Raw genomic sequence first — 19,336 nt, forward strand, 5'->3', positions numbered from 1 at the left:
ATACTTGCTTGGGGTCATGCATACATGCATACACTCTGATTATTTGCTTGGAGTCAAGATACATACATACGCTAGTGATAGCACCTTTGGATTCAAACTTTTGTTTACATACTTACGCTATTTATAGCAACTGTGTTTTTCAACTTATATTATGTCGCAAGTTATTTCATTTATACTTTATGACTTTTGTAAACTTAGACTTGCTGTCGAATGGTTTTGTAAACTAAACTTGCAAGTCTTGTGCCTTTTAAATGAATGCGACATAATTTTGGTCAAACGAGTCTCATATAGGGACTATAACCACGCAACGGGACCTAAGTTAACGGCGCCGTCAATAACGGTTTTGGTCGGGTCGCTACAGATGGTATCAGAGCGTTGGTTGTAGGGAACTAGGACGTGCATTAGTGTGTCTAACAGAGTCGTTAGGACGCATTAGTGAGTCTAGACTACAACCGGATAGTTAGCATTTGCATTCTGACATACATTGCTATAGATAGCACTTACTTGACTACTTGTGCATTATACTTGAATCATTCTTAGGCAAACTTTTTAATGGTACCCAACCTTCATCATACGAACTCGTATTCCGCCAATTTTTGGTAAAACACGTGAATTCAAGATTCATACGCGTACGGATGACCGCGACTTCGTTAGCTACTCTAGCTCGGGAACTCAAATTTTTGGTTGTTATCCACCCCGTCTTAGCTTACTATCCATGAGTATTGTAAAGTCACTGTCACTACTCTAGGTGAGTATCGTCATCACTATTTATCGCTACGGTTGCGTACTACTCGCTATCATGACTCGTTACTCTTTTCATACCTAACTACTTTATTGTCTGATTCGAACCGCATTGACGTGAACAATCACTTATACACTTCCCTCGGGGAACGCATCTTTAGAGTTGCACTAATTCTTTCGATTCAATACGAATCATGTTTGAGACGTCGTTACATTTTGTTCATTTTAGATTTTCACGATGACACGAACTTGAACTCATGGAGTGATGTGGGAATGGAAGTATGATTTGGCGTAATATAACGACACTCGATCAACGTGGTTATATTACGGTAAGACATACCAAAGTTCTAGTGACGCGTGATGGTGGTTAGACTCGATCAACCTAAACACCACCATGTGCCATGTACATGACTTCATCTTTTCATGTTTGGACATCCGAAAACTCCGAGAATATTGATAACAACCATACCGGGGACACCCCTTCGACTTTTGTCGAACTGTACTTATGCTTCCGAATGAATTACCGATTCCTCTCGACTTCAACCGTATGTTACACGTGTATACTATCTCGTCCTCGCACAGTCTTATTGACTAATTACGATTTACTCGTTATGCTCGCACCGAGGCGGAAACTTCTCTCTCATCACACTCGTAATTCCGGTTCAGGAAATCTTTATTTTAAACTTTCAATGGAGGGAGGGACTCTCCACGTAATACTAGTATTCACCTCGAGGGTGAATAGTTCCGACGAACGTTTTTGGAAACTGATAAATCTTTCGCGACGCGAATTTTCTTGAGAAACTTGTCCTAACAAACTTGTTCAAATATACCTTACGGAATGTACTCCGTTTCGGACCGAGATCCTCGTTTCACTTCTAGATTTTGGAGTGCCTCACAAAAAGCCTCGGGACCGCGTTTAGACATGAGTACCGCGTACCATCCACAACCCGACGGACCGAACAAACATACGATTTAAGTCTTGAAAACCATAATACGAATTCGTGTTATCAACTTCAAATTTTCTTGAGAAACGTCTTTGCCTTTAATCAAATCCTCGTACCGCAATGATTTTCATTCGAGTTTTAACGTCACACCCTTTGAAACCACATGTGATCGGAAACGTCATTCTCCTTTGTCGAACCAAGTAAACGATGATCAATTCACCGGGCCCGAGTTTATTCGTGTACAACCGAGAAAATTTATTCATATTCAAGCAAGACCCAACGCGACTCGTGATCACCAAGAACTATACCGATGTTAGACGTAAACCTTTCGAATTCCAATTGGGTAACCGCAAATTCTTAGAGTCACACCTTGATAAGTGCAACCCGTTTCGGAAAACGTAGAAAGCTAAATCCGCGATGTTTTGATCCTTTTGAAATCTTGGGGTGTTTTGGACCCGTTGCTAGCCGTTTGGATTTTCCGACTCATTTTGAGTCTCCGTTTATCCTACATTCGATGTATCAACTCAAAGACGTGTTTTGCGAAACGAGAACTTGTTATCTCCTTTGATGAACTCACTATCGACGATAACCCTCACTTCCTAGGAGGACCGGTTGAAACCATAAATCGTGAAGCCAAACCTTAAAACAACATATGACCCCGACAGTCAAAATTCGTTGAAATATCCTAGAACGTACTTCTCCCTCATTCGTAGAATTGGCAACACAAAATCTCGAGGAAGAAGCAACGACTACTACTTCCAACTAAATTTCGGGACGAAATTTCTTTTGAGTTGTGGATAATGTAACATCCCGCGTTTTTCCGTTAAATTTAATTTTAACACCGTCTTTTTTTTTAAACATAATCTTTCGTATTTAAATTAATAGTTTCCGTGAGTAACGTTCATTATATTCCCGCTATTTAATTTTGACATCACCCGTTTACTCGAGCGTTTTAAAAATATTCGTTTGGTTAATTCCCGCACCCGCTTTGAAACTTGAGGGACTAAACTTGCCAAGAGGGCAAAGAGATGACTAGGTCAACTAGTCAACCTTCACCCTCCTCCATTCAATCACCTCCACCTCTCTCTCTTTCTCTCTATCAAGAACACACACACAAACACCCAATTCAATCATTCATCATCTAAATTCAATCTTGGAAGCTCACAACAAATCCGATTACATTTTCGTGATCCTCTCTTCATCCTCTACATTTTGATACAAACTTCATCTCGTTTGGGTAACATTTCTAAAACTCTAGATTTCTTTAAATTCGTGTTTTTGACTTGAAATTGTGTTAGTTAGTGTCTATGGCTCGTGTATAACATGAATATATGTTTTGTTTGCTCGATTCGTTGTTTTGAGTAACTAGTTTGAACATTTGAAATGGGTTAGCTTAATCCTTGATTTTGGATGAGTTAATGTTGTTAGATTGTTAAAGTGCATGTTTTAATTGTGTTACTAGTATCACTAGCTTCGTTTTGATGCGTAGGTTGATTAAAGAAACTTCAAAAACATGAATATTGAATTTTGCGGATTTTGGTTAGGGTTTGATAGACTTAAAACAAACTTTTGATGCTTGAATGCCATGGAATGTTAATTGTTAGTGATTAGTTGTAATGTATGCTTAATTACCTTCGAAACGGCATATCGTATGTGTAAATTGGATTCCCGAAACTTAAAATGCAATTGATGAACTTGAAACTTTGAAAATGGACTTTTAAACGATCACTTGACGAGAAATCGGTTATGGAAAATGTTGTTTTTGTTTGATGATAAGTGCTTAGTTGTGTTCCTTGTCAAAAGAGCTTTCCAACGGTATAAGATACGTCTTCTAGTTGTTTACGGTTTGCGTTTTATGGTTGTTTGAAGTTTTGACCAAGACTTGAACATTTGAAACTGACCTGGTACCAGGCCACGACCATTGTCGCGCCGCGGAGCAATTTGTCGCGCCGTGGCCCAAAGGGTGATTTTAGAACATGTTTTTCAGGCTTTCTGACCTTCAAAATAGGCATTTGTCGCGCCGCGGAGCAATTTGTCGCGCCGCGACAATTGCCTGTTTCATCCGAACTTCAGCAAACTTGTTTTGGCCATAACTTTTTGACCGTAACTCCGTTTTCGATGAATCAAATATCGTTGGAAACGTAATAAGATTTCCTTTCTAATGGTAAGGTTTTGAAATGTCAACTCAAACTTTATTACAATCGTTCTAACATGCTTTTATACTTGATTCTTGCATGAAACTTGACAACGTGATTCACATGCTATACTATTCGAGTCGTAACGAGCCATAGGACTAATTGAACACATTTCACCCGACCTTGTGTCGTAACCGGTTAATTGATATAACTTACTTGTTTAGGTCAAGGCTAAGCAACTTTCACGCACACGTTTACTTGTTGAAGTACCTTTATACTCGTGCACTCGAGGTGAGATCATAGTCCCACCTTTTCAACAACTTTTATTCTTTTAAATCGTGGGCTGAGAAACATATACATTACATACTTATATACATTTCACATGTATATATATTTTTCATACTTTTATACTTTGAACACAAATACGAATACAAAGATACAGACGAGTTAGAACAAAAGTCCTCAATCCAATTATCATTAGTTCCACTTGCAGGGTGTAAGTGTAAGCGAGTGATTATGTTGTGTGGCTATACGGGTTTAACGAACCCTCATTCAGACGGTTCGCTACCGTTAGTGGATGAAATATAATTTCAACGTGCATAGTGTATGTTCTAACACTATATTCAAAATTCAGAGGGAAGATTCAGTTAAGCTTTGGTAATTGGGTGCTCGTAATACAAACTACATTCTTCGGAATAAATACGATTTGGATAATCATCTATACAAACTATTGTGGTTCAAAGTATACTTTTACAAATACATTTATGATCTCACCAACGTTTTTCGTTGACAGTTTTCTATATGTTTTCTCAGGTTCTTACTTGGCTATTTGATACATGCTTCCGCGTACACTCATACTTGCTTGGGGTCATGCATACATGCATACACTCTGATTATTTGCTTGGAGTCAAGATACATACATACGCTAGTGATAGCACCTTTGGATTCAAACTTTTGTTTACATACTTACGCTATTTATAGCAACTGTGTTTTTCAACTTATATTATGTCGCAAGTTATTTCATTTATACTTTATGACTTTTGTAAACTTAGACTTGCTGTCGAATGGTTTTGTAAACTAAACTTGCAAGTCTTGTGCCTTTCAAATGAATGCGACATAATTTTGGTCAAACGAGTCTCATATAGGGACTATAACCACGCAACGGGACCTAAGTTAACGGCGCCGTCAATAACGGTTTTGGTCGGGTCGTTACAACAGTACCTACCCGTTAAAGAAATTTCGTCCCGAAATTTGAGTGAGATGGTCATGGCTAACAATAAAAATGGTTTCATGACAAGTATGAGTTGATAAAATAGAGTTTTATCATCATCGAGTAATATGGATAAAACAATTCGATTATTCGAAGAGTACGAATGAAGCTATCACCAAGAGTGAAATAGGAAAGTAAAGATTCACCTTAACTTTTGACAGAGTCAGGGTTGAATTTAGAAAATAAGGTGTGCCCTAGCTTTTGACGTAGTCACGATTGAATTCCGGAATTCAAGGAATTTGAAGAAAATCTTCGAAATCTAAAAGATTTAATTCTTCAGCGAGTAAGGAAATTAAGATCTCTATAATTAATTGCGGTGATCTGCCTCGATTACTCTGTCTGATATTTCCATTATAAATTTACCTTTTCCATTCCATTAGTTTCCACCAGTTCTATACCTTCTTTCTCAGTTCATATATTCAAAAGATTATAATAATGCTTAATCCGGTTCTAATCCTTGTTCTTATTCTGACTATCGCAATGATCGTTCTTCTTTTCCTACTCTCACTGAAAGAATCTATTTATTTCTACTACGCTCTAGGGATTATTGTATTTATAATCCTCCCGTATCTTTATATTGCCATACGTACTGATATCCACGGTTTGTAATTTTGGTGTTGTCATTGGGCTTTATATCTTCCCTTAGATTTCAATGTCCCTGCTTCTTTCTCCTATAATTATTGTCATCCATAATTAATGCGCTCTCTTATTTGCTGCGATTTATACTCCCTTTCTATTTTGGAGCTTCATGCTTTTGTTTACTTTTCGCAAGTAACGGTCCAGAATTCATAGGTATAGAGTTTCGAATTATCATAATATACAAGGTAGAAGGGAAAGGTAGTAGCACGATTTGTTTTGTCAAATTATCTGAATCACTGAGAATAGAACTATCAAGAATATATTTTCTTGATATGTTCAGAAGTTAATCAGAATGAAAGAGTTATGTAACATGACACATGATGACGTTATAACCTGTGAATCATCATGTTCCATTTAGAAACTCAGCATGACTTACTGTAATATAATCACGTTGATCAAGTGTCATTATATTATACTAACTCATACATCAGTTCCCAACATTACTTCAATAACATTCATATTTTAAGTTCGAAAGTTTACAGAATATAGAAACTAACAGTTTCTATATGATGTAACACTGATAGCACGAAGAGATAAATGATTTCAGATAGTATTAGTTATAAAAATATATTCAGAAATATCGAGGATATTTATAATGAAAGATACTATAATATCTTTGAATATCTAAGATCAGAGGATGATGGAGACTATTGTTCGTAAGGGTTTAGAGTAATGAGCAAAATATTCGCTAAAGACTTCAGCAGACATTGAATCATTTAGATTCTTTGAAGTCAAACTTATTCTTTGTGATTTGTAAACAGTTTCTTTCATAGTTTCGCCTAATCCGCTTTTCGGTACTAAATTTTCTATTGAATGTTTCCAATATAATGATACACAGGAAGCACGAGGAGGTATATAATTTCGGACGAGAATATTTATGAAAATATCCTCAGAAATATCGAAGATATTGATGATGATATTTTGGAATTTCTAAGTTCGTTGGTTGATGGAGAAAGATTTTCCGCAAGATTTTAACATGACTTCAGAGCAAGATATTCTCTAAAGATTTCAACGGATCCAGAATTATCTGGATTCTTTGAATGTAGGGTTTGGTCCTTGTATTTGTCATTGATCTTCTTCATGGTTAGCTCAATCCGTTTTCCAGTTCCAACTTTTCTGAGCTTTTCCAACATACTATTCTTTATCGTCAAACTTTCGATGTTCATAGTCGTTTACGGTTATCTACAGTTTCTGCTGCTTCATTCAGCTTTTTCAACATTCAGAGTATTAATTCACAGACTGAGTGCTTTTCAAAATTTCAGAATGAAAGATCATAGTTCTAAGAGATAAATGTTATATGTATACATATAACTGTTGATGTAGAAACGTTGCGAGATTTAAAATACTGATTTGCTGATTCCTGGTAAGGCAATTCTTGTTACAAAACGAGGATGAGTATATGATAGGGTATTTATGAATAATATAGTAATTTATCGAAATGACTTACGTCAAAAAGTAGTGAAGTTACTGGTACGTTTACTGTTAATGTGGTGGGATATAAACAGTTCCCCGGTAACGAAGGCGAAAAGACAACGTATGTATCAAGGTTATAATAAAGTTGTTTCAAACGAAAAGTCGAAGTTGACTTGCTGGAGCTGTGACAAAATTGGCTATTTTGAAGAAGAACTGCAAGGTTATTTTTGGGTAATAATAATACTAAAGAAATTTGCACAGTTATGTGTTAAACGTTTACTCAGTTTCCGAGAGTTTTTCAAGTGCATTACTATATGCATCAATCTTTTCTCCCGTAGATGAAGTGCAGTTGATTCATCCTATCGATTGAGGTGTTTTCAAGAATCATGAAAGGTTTGAACGCAGATTGTAATTGTGATGATACGAATGGGGTTTAAAATGAAATCAAGTGGCAAGCTTGAAGAATTGTTTAGTTTCATATGTTATAATCAAAATTTTAATTCATTTTAATTGTCCAGTGTTGGTAGTCCACAGTTGATAGTCCACAGTAATAGTCCAGTAATTCATATATAGTTTAATATATAATATTCGAATTAATTAATACGTATCGTGACCCGTATACGTCTCAGACTCGATCACAACTCAAACTATATATATATATATAGATGGGTCGATATGATATGTCAAAACATTGTATACGTGTCCCGATATTTAAAATGCGTAAATAACAGAATGACGATAAATAAAGTGCGTAAAATAAATAACAGAAATTAAATGACGATAAATAAAATTGCGGGAATGTAAATTGCAAGAATGTAAATTGCGATAATTAAATTGTGATAACTAAAATGTAACCAGTTAGCTAGGAACAGTTAGCTAGGATCTTGTTAGCGTGGTTTCTTAACAAAATTTTATATTGTTAATTAGTCTGTTTCTAATCAATTTTTATTGTGTCCATTATTTCTTCATTATGCCACTTGTTGGATTCTGATAGGTCAAAATCCAAATTTAAAATTGAATAAAAATGGTTATTCTGCGGTGACGGATACGGATACCGGTGGATGTAAGTAGGATAGTAAATGACTGTTGAATCAGTTTCGTCAAATGTATAGTGTAACTTATTAAAGTGAAATCTAAATATTCCTCGGGTATTACCTACCCGTTAAAATATTTTCACCATTAACAGTTTGTACGAAAGAATTTTTAATTACAATCTTTATAAAAATATACTTGTATATATATTTTCTTCAGATGCAATCATGGATTTAATGAGTTAATATGATATTAATCTCATTTGATTTTCGTTTGGAACTAGAATGAATAATCTCTAAAGCTTGAGAGATTACATAATCGCCATGTAAAACGAAGATAAATGATGTAGAACAATTCGTAGAACGATGATTGTACACGAGGTACAGAATGAGATATTGAGGCATGAGATGCGGATGTTGTTGTTGATAGTGGTGATGGTACTGTTGGTGCCGGTGATGTTGTTGAAGCTGGTACGTTTTGCACCATATTTTCCAAAGCTACAACTCGGGTGCGAAGCTCGTTGGCTTCTTCGATTACTCCGGGATGATTGGCGGTTGAAACAAGCGGATGAATAAGGTTTAGAATTTTTGATAGAATATAATCATGGCGAAATACTCTGGAAATGAGAGAGAAAATGGTGTCTCGAACAGGTTTGCTGGTAAACGCTTCAGGTTCATTGTCAAGAGGTGAATTTGGTTGGTGGAAGGGATCGCCTTCTCCGTGTCTCCATTGATTAAGTCGACTACGAACCCATCAGATGAATTGGGGATGACTGATTGGTTGATTCATTCTGGTTATACTGCTTTCAGAGTTCGAGTGGAAATCCATATCAGAATAGCTGTCGGTATAACTATCAGAATAGCTATCGGAATCTGAGGGACTCGAACTGGTTGAGGGATTCATCCCATACGATCAGATGAAGGATTTTCGATAAGAAATAGATTATAGGATGTAGACTAATACCCTATAATACATAATTTACATATGCATATATAATACTAAAATCCCATAAGTTACGGAGGAATCTACGGAATTTTTCAGGCAAAGTTACAGTAACAGATACGCTAAGATATAAAGTAGCAGATACGCTAAGATATGAATTTTGTCTATATATTATTCATGCAATCAATGCAGTAAAATGTGTCTAGACTAAGAGTGATAAGCAAGTGATTCCCTAAGAATGATAAACAAGTAATTTTCGACACAAAATGATAAGCAAAACTTTTGACATGCAGACACGGTCAAAGTCCAGACTCACTAATGCATCCTAACGACTATTAGTTAGACACACTAATGCAAGACCCGGTTCGCTAAGACCACCGCTCTGATACCAACTCTAATGACCCGTCCTAATCCATCTGGACGAATACATTACATTTGGTTACATCGCGAGGTACTTGACCTCTATATGATACATTTTACAAACATTGCATTCGTTTTCAAAAGACAAACTTTCTTTACATCGAAAGTTGACGGTATGCATACCAATTCATAATATATCCAACTATAATTGACTTAATAATAATATTGATGAACTCAATGACTCGAATGCAACGTATTTTGAAATATGTCATGAATGACTCCAAGTAATATCTTTAAAATGAGCAAATGCACAGCGGAAGATTTCTTTCATACCTGAGAATAAACTGTGATGACCCGGGAATTTCTGACCAAATTTAAACTTAAACTTTATTTGATCTCGACACGATAAGCAAAGTCTGTAATGTGGTGTCTCAAAATTTTTGAACTGTTTTATTTCATTCATTTAAGTCCGACCATTCTCGACGATTCACGAACCATTATTTGTAAATATAAATACATGTATATATATATATATATATATATATATATATATATATATATATATATATAATTCTATAAAAGTTGATGATTATATATTGTAAAATATCAAAACGTATAAATATTAAATATTAAAAACGTAATTATAATATCAATGTGTTTATTTACAAATTAAAAGATAAATGTTATTATTTATGATTAATATTAATATCAGTATTATTAATATTACTGATTTACTATATATAGATATTGAATCTGATACATTTATATTGTTATATTATTATTGCTAAATAATATAAATTATTATTTGTTATCATTATCATTTTTATAATAAATAGATTCATTATTGTTATTTATTAATATTATTATTAATATAATTATAATTATGAATTATTAATATTATTATTATAAAAATTGTATTTGTGGATTCAGTCACAGAATCTGTTTTATATAACATCACACTGTTATTAATTTTGTTATTATCTGAGTTTGTTAGCTCTCATTGTCAATTAACTTGTACGAATCCAATTATCAATCTGATTCTGTATTATTTTTCTTTTTCATCTATTCCTAATTGATTCTTGTCGACAAATCATTCACTACAAAACAATGGTGAACAATTCATGTACAGCCTCAATCGATTTCAATGCATAATATATTATCTCTGTTGCTATTAGAAAAATAAAACACAATTTAGCAAAAGCTGAAATTCGTGACCTTCTTGCATTCGAAAGAACCACAAATCACAAATCTATTTTTCTGTTCTTCCCTTTGCGAACACAAGAAATACCATTAATTACCACCATTTGCAAACCATGCAACACCATCACTACCCATCCACCTTCACCGCACCTTTCTTCATTTTCTAACATCTTTATTCATGAACCATAACAACTAACCATTCTCGGATCACCAAGGCAACCATATCTTCGACCACCTTATTACTATGAACCCGATTAAAATACTGTTCTTTCACCATTTTCATATCAACGGATATGAAAGTATATATACGTGATTCCATACATAGTCACCATCATTTTTACCTCTTTAAAATACCACCACACCCTCTTGAACCACTTGCTTCATTTAAAATCACCACCACCGAGACCCAACACCACCTTCACCCTACCAGAACCCACCTCCGCCACCATTGAACATCACCAACCCTCGTTATTTTTGTTGTTGTTTTTTTTTCTTCTCGCGATAAATTCTGCAGAACCGTTGTACCCCTTTCTTGTAACAATAACATAGATAATGTTATTTATAAGGGCACCATGGTAGGGTATGGGATACGTAATAATGACTATAAATATAATTAAAGAGGTCGAAGATGCTTTCTAGTGGGAATCCTAAGTGCAACAATGGGATTTTTTTTCTTTCTTTCCACTAATTGATTATCGAATTATAGAGGGATTAGTGGCCACGTTATATTTTTTTTTTCTCTCAGCCGTGAATTGAGGAGGAAGAGGCGAGTAAAATATAAATGATGATGACTTTCGGTGTCATAATTTTGATGATGATGATATGGGTCGTATGATGATAATGGTATTGTTTTTGTTTATAAAAATCGAACCCCACTTGGATAATGATTAAGTGAAATGATGATATGCTTGATAGTGATGTTTTAGAAGAGGAAGCAAATAAAAACGGGATACATAAATATTTAGTGAGGAATTAAAACAGAAAGCAGGTTACAGAGGAATGGTTTCGTGATCTGGGCAGGCAACTATAGGTCCTGAGTTCGAATCTAGGCGACTGCATTTTTTTTTCAATAAAAGATTGTGTTGAAAGTTTGGGCCGAGATCTAGGTTACTGGGCCGAATTCCTTTCTTTTCTGATTGGGCTTCAGATATCAGCAATTGGGCCGAGGGGAGCTAAAATATAGATGACGATTAATAAATTGGAAATGATGATGGTTAATTGTGTCTGTTAGAGTAATTAAGAAGATAAGCAGTTCAACTCAGATGGTTAGAGTGTTGTGTCTATTAACGAGAGGTCACGGGATCGAGCCTTGTCTAGGACATTTTATTTTTGAGAAAAGCTTTTGAGGTAGTTTTCCATTTCCTAATTATTATTATTATTATCATTATTATTAGTATTACTATGATTATTAGTAAAATTATAATTTTAAGTATTATTATGATTACAGGTACAAGTATGAATATTTTTATTTTTATTATAAATATTATTATTAGTAGTTGTATTATTACTAAAATTATTATGATTAGGATTACTATTATTATCCTTATCATAACCCTAGTTACAATTATAATAATTATTATTATCATTGTTATTATTAACATTATTATCAAAATAGGTATTATTATTAAATAGTATGATTATTAATACTATCTTTATTAATCTCAAAAACTACCTTTTTAAGTAGATAAATATTGTGTACATAAAATATACTTATTACGTATACTATAATTATATTAAAATTTCACATAACTATATATATCAAATTTACTAATATTATTTATATAAATACTTACAAATAGCAAACTATCGATTTTTTTTTATATAACATTTAACAAGTATGGATATATTAATACAACCATATAATAATAATCATTTTGAATAAACACAAATTAAATATATAATATATAATTTAAGATATAATAAATTGTTTAATTACAATTATGTATATTAATAAATATACAAATGATATAGGTTCGTGAATCCGAGGCCAACCCTGCATTGTTCAGTTGTTGAATATAGTCATATGTATTTTTACTACAAAATACAGTATGGTGAGTTTCATTTGCCCTTTTTACTCTTTACGTTTTTGGGCTGAGAATACATGCAAATGCTTTATTAACTGTTTTACCATATTTATATGCGTGAGTTTCATTTGCCCTTTTTACTCTTTACGTTTTTGGGCTGAGAATACATGCAAATGCTTTATTAACTGTTTTACCATATTTATATGCGTGAGTTTCATTAATCCCTTTTTAAATGCTTTTGCAATATATATTTTTGGGACTGAGAATACATGCGCTGCTTTTATAAATGCTTTACGAAATAGACACAAGTAATCGAAACTACATTCTATGGTTGGATTATCTAATCGAATATGCCCTTTTTATTAAGTCTGGTAATCTAAGAATTTGGGAACAGACACCCTAATTGACGCGAACTCTAAAGATAGATCTATCGGGCCCAACAAGCCCCATCCAAAGTACCAGATACTTTAGTACTTCGAAATTTATATCATGTCCGAAGGAGGATCCCGGAATGATGGGGATATTCTTATATACATATTGTGAATGTCGGTTACCAGGTGTTCAATCCATATGAATGATTTTTGTCTCTATGCATGGGACGTATGTTTATGAGAAATGGAAATATGAAATCTTGTGGTCTATTGAAATTATGAAATGATTATTGATGTTAAACAAATGAACTCACAAACCTTTTGGTTGACACTTTAAAGCATGTTTATTCTCAGGTACGAAAGAAATCTTCCGCTGTACATTTGCTCATCTTAGAGATATTACTTGGAGTCATTCATGACATATTTCAAAAGACGTTGCATTCGAGTCGTTGAGTTCATCAAGTTTATTATTAAGTCAATTATAGTAAGATATATTATGAAATGGTATGCATGTTGTCAACTTTCGATGTAATGAAAGATTTTCTTATCAAAAATGAATGCAATGTTTGTAAAATGTATCATATAGAGGTCAAGTACCCCGCGATGTAATCAACTGTTGTGAATCGTTTATAATCGATATGGACTTCGTCCGGATGGATTAGGACGGGTCATTTCAGTTGGTATCAGAGCGGTGGTCTTAGTGAACCAGGTCTTGCATTAGTATGCCTAACTGATAGTCATTAGGATGCTTTAGTAAGTCTGGACTTCGACCGTATCTGCATGTCAAAAGTTTTGCTTATCATTTTTGTCGGAAATCATCTGTTTATCATCCTTCGAAAATTACCTGCTTATCATTCTTAGTCTAGACACATATTACTGCAATGATTGCATGAATAGTGTATAGGCAAAAATTCGTATCTTAGCGTATCTGCTAATTCATATCTTAGCATAAATGTTATTGTTATCTTTGTCTGACAGCTTCCGTAGATTCCTCAGTAATTTATGGGATTTTAGTATTATATATGCATATGTAACTTATGTGTTGTAGGGTACTAATCTACATCCTATAATCTGTTTCTTATTGAAAATCCTTCAGAAGATCGTACGAGATGAATCCCTCGACCAGTTCGAGTCCCTCAGATTCTGATAGCTATTCCGATAGTTATTCCGACAGTTATTCCGATATGGATTTCCACTCGAACTCCGAAAGCAGTATAACCAGAATGAATCAACCAATCAGTCATCCTCAATTCATCTGATGGATTCATAGTCGACCTAATCCATGGAGACGCGAAGAAGGCGATCCTTTCCATCAACCAAATTCACCTCTTGGTGAAGAACCTGAAGCACTTACAGGCGAACCTGTCTGAAACACCATTTTCACACTCATTTCCAGGATACCACGCAATGATATTATGATATCAAAAATTCTAAAACTTTATTCATTCGCTTGTTCCTACCGACAATCATTCTGGAGTAATAAGTCAACGAGCTTCGAGCCCGAGTTGTAGCCTTGGAAAAATATGGTGCAAAACGTACCAGCTCCAGCAACATCACCGGCACCAGTAATACCATCAATAACAGCATCAGTACCATCAACAATCCATGCCTAAATATCACCATCTGTACTTCAAGTATGATCTTCGTTTTACGTATCGTTCTACCTCATTTATCTTCGTTCGACATGGTGAATATGTAATCTCTAAAGTTTTAGAGATTATTTATTCTAGTTCCAACCGAAAACTAAATGAGTTTAATATTATGTTAACTCATTAAATCCATGATTACATCTGAAGAAAATATATATGTATATATGTTTTCATAAAGATTGTAATTAAAAATTCTTTTGTACAAACTGTTAATGGTAAAAATATTTTAACGGGTAGGTAATACCCGAGAAATATTTAGATTTTACATTAATAAGTTACATTGTACGTTCTTCAAATCTGATTCAACATTCATTTACTATCCTACTTACATCCACGGATATACGAATCCATTCACCACAAGATAACCATATTCATCCAATTTCATATTGGGATTTTGATTTATCAGAATTCAACAAGTGGCATAATGAAGAAAATATTTGACAAAATAAAATTTGTTAGAAACAAACAAATTAACTATGAGAAATTTTGTTAAGAATCCACGCTAACTGTTCCTAGCTAATTGTTCCTAGCTAACTGATTACATTTTTATTTATCGCAATTTAATTATCGCAATTTACATTCTCGCAATTTTATTTATCGTCATTTAATTGCTGTTATTTACTTTACGCACTTTATTTATCGTTATTTAATTTCTGTTATTTATTTTACGCACTTTAAATATCGGGGCACGTATTTAAGGTTTTGACATATCATATCGACGCATCTATATATATTATTTGGAATCACCATAGACACTCTATATGCAGTAATGATCGAGTTCTCTATACAGGGTTGAGGTTGATTCTACAATAATATATATAGTTTGAGTTGTGATCGAGTCTGAGACGTATACGGGTCACGACACGTATTAATTAATTCGAATATTATATATTAAACTATATATATAAATTATTGGACTGTCAACTGTGGACTATCGACTGTAGATTAATAACATTAAACAATTAAATAAATTAAAATATTGATTATAACATATGAAACTAAACAATTCTTCAAGTTGCCACTTGATTTCATCTTAAACCTCATTTGTATCTTGACGATTACCATCTGCGTTCAAACCTTTCATGATTCTTGAAAACACCTCAAACGAGAGGATAAACCAACCGCACTTCGTCTACGGAAGAAAAGGTTAATGCATATAATTATGCAACTAAAAACCCTTGGAACCTGAGGAAAGGTTTAGCACATATCTGTACTAGCTCCGTTAGCGTTGTTGTCACCGAAAATAATTTAGTAATCTCTTTCAAAGTAGCAAATTTTGTCACAGCTCCGACAAGTCAACTTCGACTTTTCGTTCAAAATAACCTTACTATAACCCTGATTTATATGCGTGCTCTTTTGTTGTTACCGGGGAACCTTTTTATATTCCACCATATTATCAGCAGATGTACCAGCAACTTCGTCACTCCTTGGTTTAAATCTCTCTGATAAATCACTATATTTATCTATTGAAGTCTCATCACGTACTCATCCGCATCTTGTAACAAGAATTGTCATACCAATTACCGGAAATCAGTAAATCTGTATTGAGAGTCTCGCAACGTTTCCACAACAACAGTTATATGTAAACATATAACATTTATCTCTTAGAATTATGACCTTCCATTCTGAAATTCTGAAAAGCACCCAATCTACAAATCAATACCGCAAATTCTGAAAAAGCTGAATACAGCGGCAAAAACTGTACACGACCTTAACCGTCGAAAGTTTGATGATAAAGAATGGAATATTGGAAATATTCAATAGAAAATTTAGTACCGAAAAGCGGATTATGCGAAACTATGAAGGAAGCCGTGGACAAATCACAAAGAATAAGTTTGACTTCAAAGAATCCAAATGATTCTGTTTCTGATGAAATCTTTAGCGAATACCTTGCTTCCGAATCTAAACCCTTACGGATAAATCTTCTTCATCATCCATCGATATTAGAAATTCCAAGATATCATCGTATCTTTCATTATAAATATCCTCCATATTTCTGAAGATATTTTCATAACTAATCTTATCTGAAATCATTAATCTCTTCGTGCTATCAGTGTTACATCATATAGAAACTATTAGTTTCTATATTCTGTAAACTTTCGAGCTTAAAATATAAATGCTATTGAAGTAATGTTCGGAACTGATGCATGAGTTAATATAATATAATGACACTTGATCAACGTGATTATATTACAGTAAGTCATGCTGAGTTTCTAATGGGATGCGATGATTCACAGATTATAACATCATCATGTGCCATGTTACTTAACTCTTTCATTGTGCTTAACTTCTGAACATATCAAGAAAATATATTCTTGATAGTTCTATTCTCAGTGATTCAGGTAATTTGACAAACCAAATCGTGCTACTACCTTTCCTTTCTACCTTGTATATTATGATAATTTGAAACTCTATATCTACAAATTCTGGACCATTATTCGCTTGACTTGAAGTCGGGAAGAGAAAACAAAAGCATAGAGCTTTGAAATATAAGGGAGAATAAAAAGCCCGATAACAACACATAAATTACAAACCGTGTATATCAATGTTTATTGCAACATAAAGACACGGGAGAATTAAAAACATTATAATCTCGAGGGCGAAGTAGCAGAAAGTAGATTCCTCTGGTGGAAGTTGGAAAATGAGAATGATTGTTGCGATAATAAGGATGAGGACAAGGATCAGAACTGGATTAAGCATTCTCAGAATCCTTTGGATATATGAAACAAGAAGGAAAGTATAGGAATGGTGATAATAATGGAACGGAAGAGTTTAATTTATAATGAAAATATCAGACAGAGTAATCAAAGCAGATCACTGCATTTAATTCGAGAGATCTTAATTTCCTTATTCGCCGAAGAATCAGATCTTAAAGATCTTCAAGATTTTCTTTTAAATTCCTTGAATTCCGGAATTCAAACCTGACTACGTCAAAAGTTAAAAACAAATCTTTATTTTTCATTTCATTCTTTTGTAAATAGCTTCATTCGTACTCTTCGAATAATCGAATTATTTTTATCCATATTACTCAATGATGATAAAACTCTATTTATCAACTCATATTCGTCAAGAAAACATATTTATTGTTGGCCAGGACGACCTCACTCAAATTTCGAGACGAAATTTCTTTAACGGGTAGGTACTGTGATGACCCGGGAATTTCTGACCAAATTTAAACTTAAACTTTATTTGATCTCGACACGATAAGCAAAGTCTGTAATGTGGTGTCTCAAAATTTTTGAACTGTTTTATTTCATTCATTTAAGTCCGACCATTCTCGACGATTCACGAACCATTATTTGTAAATATAAATACATGTATATATATATATATATATATATATATATATATATATATATATATATATATATATATATATATATATATATATATATATATATATATATATATATATATATATATATATATATATAATTCTATAAAAGTTGATGATTATATATTGTAAAATATCAAAACGTATAAATATTAAATATTAAATACGTAATTATAATATCAATGTGTTTATTTACAAATTAAAAGATAAATGTTATTATTTATGATTAATATTAATATCAGTATTATTAATATTACTGATTTACTATATATAGATATTGAATCTGATACATTTATATTGTTATATTATTATTGCTAAATAATATAAATTATTATTTGTTATGATTATCATTTTTATAATAAATAGATTCATTATTGTTATTTATTAATATTATTATTAATATAATTATAATTATGAATTATTAATATTATTATTATAAAAATTGTATTTGTGGATTCAGTCACAGAATCTGTTTTATGTAACATCACACTGTTATTAATTTTGTTATTATCTGAGTTTGTTAGCTCTCATTGTCAATTAACTTGTACGAATCCAATTATCAATCTGATTCTGTATTATTTTTCTTTTTCATCTATTCCTAATTGATTCTTGTCGACAAATCATTCACTACAAAACAATGGTGAACAATTCATGTACAGCCTCAATCAATTTCAATGCATAATATATTATCTCTGTTGCTATTAGAAAAATAAAACACAATTTAGCAAAAGCTGAAATTCATGACCTTCTTGCATTCGAAAGAACCACAAATCACAAATCTATTTTTCTGTTCTTCCCTTTGCGAACACAAGAAATACCATTAATTACCACCATTTGCAAACCATGCAACACCATCACTACCCATCCACCTTCACCGCACCTTTCTTCATTTTCTAACATCTTTATTCATGAACCATAACAACTAACCATTCTCGGATCACCAAGGCAACCATATCTTCGACCACCTTATTACTATGAACCCGATTAAAATACTGTTCTTTCACCATTTTCATATCAACGGATATGAAAGTATATATACGTGATTCCATACATAGTCACCATCATTTTTACCTCTTTAAAATACCACCACACCCTCTTGAACCACTTGCTTCATTTAAAATCACCACCACCGAGACCCAACACCACCTTCACCCTACCAGAACCCACCTCCGCCACCATTGAACATCACCAACCCTCGTTATTTTTGTTGTTGTTTTTTTTTCTTCTCGCGATAAATTCTGCAGAACCGTTGTACCCCTTTCTTGTAACAATAACATAGATA

The sequence above is a fragment of the Rutidosis leptorrhynchoides genome, chromosome 2 (genome assembly GCF_046630445.1).
Source record: "Rutidosis leptorrhynchoides isolate AG116_Rl617_1_P2 chromosome 2, CSIRO_AGI_Rlap_v1, whole genome shotgun sequence".
Classification (NCBI taxonomy): domain Eukaryota; kingdom Viridiplantae; phylum Streptophyta; class Magnoliopsida; order Asterales; family Asteraceae; genus Rutidosis; species Rutidosis leptorrhynchoides.